The sequence below is a fragment of the Myotis lucifugus genome, unplaced genomic scaffold (genome assembly GCF_000147115.1).
Source record: "Myotis lucifugus unplaced genomic scaffold, Myoluc2.0 scaffold_3, whole genome shotgun sequence".
In the NCBI taxonomy this organism is placed as follows: domain Eukaryota; kingdom Metazoa; phylum Chordata; class Mammalia; order Chiroptera; family Vespertilionidae; genus Myotis; species Myotis lucifugus.
The window spans coordinates 29238946-29246946 of record NW_005871051.1 but is presented as its reverse complement, the minus strand read 5'-3'; positions in this window follow the sequence as shown (position 1 = coordinate 29246946).

Here is an 8001-nt window from a genome sequence, read left to right as displayed (position 1 = left end):
CTGCAACTGTGGGAAGAACATTGAGGAGTTGTGCCGCTAGACTTGGGGAGACGGCTACAATGTGATTTTAACAGGCCAGAGAGCAGGACAGTGAAAGCAGGCTGCCTGCACGGAAGATGTCTGGGATGAAGAGGACCAGCCTGGAGACCTGGCGACCTTTGGGGCGACAGGGAGACAGACTTTCACAGCTATTCTATAATTTTATACTGTACATGTACTGTCTTAATCTAAAAAATCAAAGAGCAGGAAGTGACGGCTGGTATGCATCCCTCACTCCGCAGGTCCCGTGCCTGGGGGGAGGTCAGGGCGGAACCCAGTGCCCAGTGCCCGGCCTCTTCATTTTCAGGCTCAGAGTCCCAGTTTCTGGGCCGTAACCGCCCAGGCCAGGCCAACCCACAGATAAACCCATCCCACCTCCAGCTGACCCCCTCCCTCTGTCAAAACTTGCTTTCCCCAACCCTGGAAGTTTAAAAATAGCCAATTTTAAAAAGAGGGCACTGGCCCTACTTACTTGCTCAATGGTCAAATCCTGCAGAGGCGGCTGGGGAGCGTTCGGCATTCCTGCTTGGCCACAGCGGACACTCAGCTCCGCAGGGTCCTGGTCCCGCTGCTCCTGGGCCTGGACGGACTGTCTAGAGGAGACCCCGCCAGAAGCCAGTCTCCCTAGGTTGGCCTTAGCGATGTCAGTGCACCCCCCGGAACGCCCAAGCGTAGGAGCAGTGGGACCAGCACCCTGTATTTTGTCCGGAAGAGTCCCCTCCCGGGGTCCAGCTGTATTCGTTTCCTGTTGCGGCCACAACAAATCCCCACAAACTCAGAGGCTTAAAACAGCACAGATTTCTGATCCCGAAGCTCCCATCGGTCAGCCGTGCAGCAGGTCCGGCTGCTGCGGTGCAGGTGTGTGCCTTCTGGGGGCGCGGGGAGAGTCTGTGTCTGTCCTGCTCCTCGAGTTGGGGGCTGAGACCTTGTCCCACTGTCGGCTGCAAACAGCCATTCCCAGCCTCCAGAGGCCGCCACACGCCCTGGTTCTGCCCCCTTCCTCCATCTTCAAAGCCAGGGACAATCCCTCTCACCCTCCAGTCCCTCTCACCCTCCAGTCCCTCTCACCCTCCAGTCCCTCTCACCCTCCAGTCTCGCCTGCCTCTCATCCCACCTTCGGGTCTGTCTGACCCACCCCCAGCTCCCTCTTCCATTTCGTAGGGTCCCGTGATTGCATCGGGCCCACCTGGATGACCCAGGATCCTCTCCGAGTCTCACCGTAGTCACATCTGCGCAGGCCGTTTGCCACGTAAGGTAACATTCACAGGTACCAGGGATTAGGGCGTGGACATCTGCCAGGCCATTTTTCGGCCATCCAGGTGTCCCTCTGGGTATGACCGGAGACTGCCAGTCCAGGGGACGGAAGGCCAGGAAGTGAGGAAGCCGCGGTGAGTGAACTCCGTGCCTCTCTCACCAGGACTCGAAGTGCTAAGAAGTGAAGTCCAGTTTGCTACCGTTCAGGTCTCAGGGGCTTCAGACCAAAACAGTGGCCCTGGCCGTGGAAGGAGGCGCTAGAAACCCGAGGACGAGAGAACACCACTGCCTCTGGGTCCTGCCTGTTCCGAGACTGGGGATCTTTAGGAATGCAATTTCTAACTTAGCAATTATGTACGAATTTAATTATAAGCGAAGAGAGGTCAGCAAGAGCATTCCAGCCTGGAGTATCATTTATCCAGTAGGGCTCGGTTCATCACACAGAGGACCAAATGAACAAGCATAAGCAGAGAAATAATAGAGTTGTTGTTCTCCATAACCGTGGAGGGAAATGGGTGAGTGAATCCACAACTCCTTTATGTGATCACAACGTACTTGAAGAGGTGGAATGCGCAGAGAATTAACACAAATCTCAAATACTGGGAAATGAACGTGCAGCTAACATTGAAAAGTTGAAAATCCTAGCAATTAAAAGAATGTCAATCAAAGGAACAGCATTTCCCTCCCGCCCCCCTGCCCCCTTCGCCCGCATGCGCTGTGCAGCCGGGCCTCTCCTCCGATCAAGCACGTTGCTGCACACCGCAGCAGGCTTCGCCTCCCATCGCTGACGTCTGTGCGTCTGCTCTCATCTACACCATTTGAATCTGTTCGCCTGCTTCTTGTCAAAACGACTAGCCAACTGCCCCGGTGCTGAGGGCTGATGGCTTGCTCCTGCTCCTCTTGCTGCAAGGGGTGACGAGGCCCTGAGTGTCACAACGCCGTTCTAGCCCTGGCTCTCCGGTCTGTATTTGTGACAGGATCATGCGCAACCTGCACATGCGAAAGGAATGCAAAGATGAGCTTCCCGGAGCTCACAAAGACGCTGACACCTCTTTCACTCCATATACTACCAGTCGCATTTATCAACCCTGGGGAGCACACAGCCCTACGTCAGGGGCACATCCTCCCTCAGTGTGGTGCTCAGCCTCGTACTGGCTGCTTCCTTCTGACCTTTCACATCGACTTTCACCTGGGAAAGCCCCACCCCCACCCCAGTCCCTAAGGTGTGGGTGGGTAGTTCCAGGGCTGGGCCTGGCTAGCCACTTCCCCAGCCACAGGAACAAAAGGGAAGGCCTCCTACTGGCCAGTAGTTACTTTGCAGCCAGGGACAAGCCACCCCTAAAACATGCAGCCAAGCCTTGCACCCAAGGAAGACACTCGACTGGAGAATTGAAGCCATGAGCGTCTATTTATGAAGGATGATTGCAACAGCTGTCCACACTAATGAATCTAGGTGTTCGTCGATAAATATAAACCCACATACACGGGTCCTAAGGCTCTGGAGGAAAACCAAGCATAGCCAATGACTGGCAGGAGACATGGTTAATCCAAGAAAGAGAAGGAGGTCTTTTGAAATCCTAATTCATATCCTTAGAGAGTTTTGAGGATCAATACTATATTCATTCAACAAGAACAGGCTGATCAATCAGAGGATGACAAACAGTTCTTGGAAGTTAAAAACAATAAAACAAAAACAAATAATAATATCTAAACAAGAATCTCAGTGGAAGACTTGGGTGGTGACATGGGTGTGGCTGAGAAACAAGTCCAAGCGGTAGAAGACAGAACATGCTAGTAAAGCAAAGTGACAAAGAGAACAATGTTCTGGAAGAAATTCTCAAGCCTGCCACGGGCAGTCACAGGGGGAGGGAGACCTTCCTAGTTGACTGCAGGCACTCCCTGCTGTTTGAATGGTCTACAATGAGCCTGTGGAATTTTGTAATTTTAGAAAAACAGGAAACATACATTTGAACCCTGGGAGCCCATTTATTAAAACTGTCTGTGTGTGTTCGGGCACAGGACCGTCTTCAAAGGCTGTGCTCCGGCACGCCAACAGCTCCTTTCTGTAGGGTGGGATTTAATGGTTTGCATCTGCTTCCATCAGTGGGTGTTATTTGTGAAGCAAACTCTACATTTCCAGTGCAGGGGACTGGCCGCATCACGTTGGCAACTGGGCGACTGCTCACTTTTGCAGGGGGCGAGGCTGCGAAGGCTTAGCGCTGGCTTCTGAGTTGGGAGTTGATTGAGCCAAAGGATCTGGAGAAGGTGCTCCAGTGGAAGTCTGACTGGGCTGCCTCAGGCCCTCGCCGGCGAGAGAAGACACAGCAAGGCCCTGCTTCATCACAGCCACAGCCACGCTGACGTGGTTTGGGTTTTATTATGACTTTACGTCCCCTGCAGTCTCTTGGCCCTCAGTGACTCAGTGTCTAAAGAGTTACCAGCTATGTTAGTGCTGCGTAACAAACCACCCAAACTTAGGGGCTTGAGTGTGCGTCTGCAAGCTAGCTGGCGGGGGACGGCTCAGCTAAGAAGACTCAGCTCTGTTCCACGTGGTCTCTCACCCTCCAGCCGGTGACCCTGGGCTCCTTCTCATGGGGAAAGCAGGGGCCCAGGTGGGAGAGCAGAAGTGCACAGAGCATCTTGAAGTCCAGGTTCAAAGGCCTGTCTGGATTCAGGGGACATGGAAACATACCCCAACTCTCGATAGAAAGAGGGTGAGGTCCCATTGCACAAGGCGATACGGGTGTGGGAAGGAGTGGAAAACAGGGGCCATGTTTGCAATCAGTCTATGTGACCCTGCTGGTGCCCCAACCTCAGCAAGGGCACGTGGCGACAGCGATGCACAGTCAACGTGGGCATGCATGTTGCCGTCGAGGTAGCTTTTGATGTACGTAGAGTTAAATCTCCGTGGGTGCCCAGGAGTCCCCTCTCTGTCCAGTCCAGTGCTCCTCCCTTTTTCTATCCCATCTGAATGGTCTACAATGACATGTGGAGTTTAGTAATTTTCGAAAAGCAAGGCCTCAGGGAGCCTCTCTCACAGGCCACAGAGATTTCAGTTCCCACACCTGTCCGGGGGGGCACAGCTCCTCCCAGGAGCAGGCTCGTCCTGCCATTCAGCCTCTCCATGCAGCGCAGCTACTCCCCACCCATTCCCTTGCTCATGCGGACCACCGTCACCTCCCTAAGATCGTTTTATTGTTTTATTGCCCTAAATGACTTTTGCACCAAAGGTGAAGAGAGAAAGGAACAATGGAGTGAAGGAAAGAGAGAACATTCCACCAGAACATAAAAAAGCTTGTTTTATTTGGGGAAAAGAAAGCGAGTAACAGATGGGGGAGGCTCTTTGCACATACTGAATGGCTTCCACAGAGCCATCCCGGCAAATCCCCCCATCCCGGCAACCCCCCCCCCCCATCCTGGAAAACCCTCCCATCCTGGCAAATCCTCCCCATCCCGGCAAATCCCCCCATCCTGGCAAATCCCCCCATCCCGGCTAATCCCCCCCATCCCGGCAAATCCCCCCCCATCCCGGCAAATCCCCCGGTGCTAACACACAGCCTGCTTCTTAGTGCTCAGCGCCCAGGAGCCTCTTCTCTCTGGAGAAGAAAAGGCAAAGGCAGCTTGCTCTGCAGCCTCCGTGTCAGGAAACAATGGTGGCCCCGGTCCCATTGGTCCTTTCCCGGGCCAGGCGGTGACATCACGGAGCCATCTGACTTTTTCCCTACATAAAAGAAGATTAATGACCAGACCACAAGAGGGACTATTGTTTTGCCAGCTTTGTTCACATCGTGGTTAAAATACGTTCTTTCACAAAATGCAACATTGCCCCCGAGGTAACAAAACCCCCTCCTCCTGTGGTGTGGCTTCCCTCCTCTGCAAAAGACCACACACGAACAGAGCCGCGCCCACCGTCAATGCCCCTGATTGTCCTGGCTCCCGGCTGCTCACCATTAGCTAGCCTGGCAGCCAGGAAATCAGAACCTCACGCAGGATAGCCAAGGTGAAACACACCCATTTGGGTCATGGTCAGAAAAAATCCTATTTGTCCGAACCAAGGGTCTTTAAGATGCTGGAACCTGAAACGTAGAGTGTCAAGCCTGACCGGTCGACCTGCGTTTTATCAGTTGGGCTCCCGGCCCTTTTTAGAGCGTGATGAAGAGAAGCCGCGTAGAGCTTACTTCTGAGACTGTGATGCTATCGGCTTATTATGTTACCTGCCGTGGAGTCTGGGGGATGTTCCCAGCGACGGCAGAGTCCCCTCTCCATTCTATGGGGTCCTTGGGGCTTGCAGCGGTTGGCAGAATTGGCAGAGTTCCAGAGGACAGTGGGTCCCCGTGGGTGGCTTCCCCCGGAACAGCCAGCTGCTCCAGTGCAAACAATCGCTCTTCCTATCGGACTTCCTGGTCCTTGGGGGGCTCCAAGTACTAGTTCTGCAAAGTGGACACCAGATGGGACGTTCCCCTGGATTTGGTGAGGACCTCCTGTGTGTGGGACAATGTGAGATAGAACACCCATGGCTTTTACAAACACCTGTCGTTCGAGTCAGTGAAAAGGTTCCTATTCTGAAACTCGACGTTTAAACCCATAGCAGGGCTAGCTGGTGGAACTTCCTGGGGTGACGGAAACTCTCTATCTGCTCCATCCCGCGTGGCAGCCACCAGTCGCCTGTGGCTGCTGAGCACTGAGCACCGGAGTGTGGCTACCGCGTCAGAGGACCTGACGTTTACGTTGTGTTTAACCTTAGTTGGTTATATGTGAAGAGCCGCACGTGTCATCAACGGCTTTCATAGTCATGCAGTTCCTTATAAAGCTTAACAGACAGTTACTTATGACCCAACCAAACACCTGCTCCTAGGTAGCTATCCAAGGGGAATATAGAGAATTGCATTCAAGTGTCTGCAGCAGCTGCATGCATAATGGCCAGAAACTGGAAGCCGCTCAAATGTCCATCAGCGGATGGGTGGGAAAAACAAGCTGTGGGGTATCGGACAGTGGGACGCCGCCCAGAGATAAGAAGGAGCACACTCCTGGTAGCAGCCTCGCCCCGCCGAGCGGAAGAAGCCAGGCTGCCAGGGTGTGTGATTTCCTGTATCTAGAAATGAAAAAAGACGGAGACAGAACGCAGGTGAATAGTTGCCTGAGGGTGGAGGACAGGACAGGGGGGAGAGGGAGACGTCAAAGGGCATGAGAGGCCTTTCCAGAGATGGAATATTCTAGATCTCACCACATACAAAACTCATTGAACTGTACACTTTAAATAGGTGGACTGTATCTTATGTAAGTTATATGCCCGTAAGCTGGTTATTAAAAACTATGTAGCTTTTTAAAAATATATATTGTATTGATTTTTTACAGAGAGGAAGGGAGAGGGATAGAGAGAAACATCGATGAGAGAGAAACATCAATCGGCTGCCTCCTGCACACACCCCACTGTGGATGTGCCCGCAACCAAGGTACATGCCCTTGACTGGAATACAACCTGGGACCCTTCAGTCCACAGGCTGACGCTCTATCCACTGAGCCAAACCGGTTAGGGCTCTATGTAGCTTTTAAAATGAAAATTATAAAACTGATTTCCGACAGGTTGCTTACTTCTCTATTTACCTCCCTAAAAGACTGCAGAAAACACCACGAGGCAAGCTGGTGGTGGCTATGACAAGCCTGCTGGTGACCAGAAGGCCTCTTGCTCTCCTAAGTCCATAATGTGGAAGAATGCAAACAATTCTCCAAGAAGCACCTTCCTTGCTTGCAGATAGTTGTTCTGTGAACATGACAATGAAGTCCAGCCAATGCCAGGCCCAACGGTGTCAGGGCTGCCTTTGTGCCCTCTGAACTGGAACGCTTCCTGCTCAGGGTAGACCCAACACCAGGACCCAGGCAAGCGCCCTGGGGGCCAGACGAGCTCCCACTCCCCGCCCCCGGGGCTGACCACGGGGCAGACTCTCGGGTTCTGCCTGGGATGCTCGCTCACCAGCCTCCTGAAGTCGGAGGGACCAGTTTTCTTTAACAGGAAGAGCTTCCCTCTGAGGGACGGGGTTGAGCCCACCAGCGTCTGGAGGGGGCGTGCTCTTAGCCGAGGGCACAATGACTGCGCTGGGTGCTGGTGGTGAGCATGTCTGGAAAGCAGCCCTCCCAGGAGCCACCCGCTCAGCCCGGCAGGTATTCTGAGCACCAGGGGCTTCCTGCCCCCGCCCAGCAGCTAGCGTCCAACTGGAATGAGAACTGCGCCTTCAGGATGAGCTGTCCAAGGTGAGGCTCATAGGAAAGGTCTGGAATCGGCATGTCTCCAGGAGAAAGCCCGTCTCCCACCTGTAAGGCCCTATTGGCAGACTTCAGCGGAACAGATCGCCTCTGCTTGAGGGAGCTGGACCCTCGGGGGAGGTTCAATCCAAGTGAGCAGGTGAGGAGGTGAGGAGGTGAGCAGGTAAGGAGGTGAGGAGGTGAGGAGGTGAGCAGGTGAGGAGGTGAGGAGGTGAGGAGGTGAGGAGGTGAGGAGGTGAGGAGGTGAGCAGGTGAGGAGGTGAGGAGGTGAGGAGGTGAGGAGGTGAGGAGGTGAGGAGGTGAGCAGGTGAGGAGGTGAGGAGGTGAGCAGGTGAGCAGGTGAGGAGGTGAGCAGGTGAGCAGGTGAGGAGGTGAGGAGGTGAGGAGGTGAGCAGGAAGAGGAGGTGAGGAGGTGAGCAGGTGAGCAGGTGAGGAGGTGAGGAGATG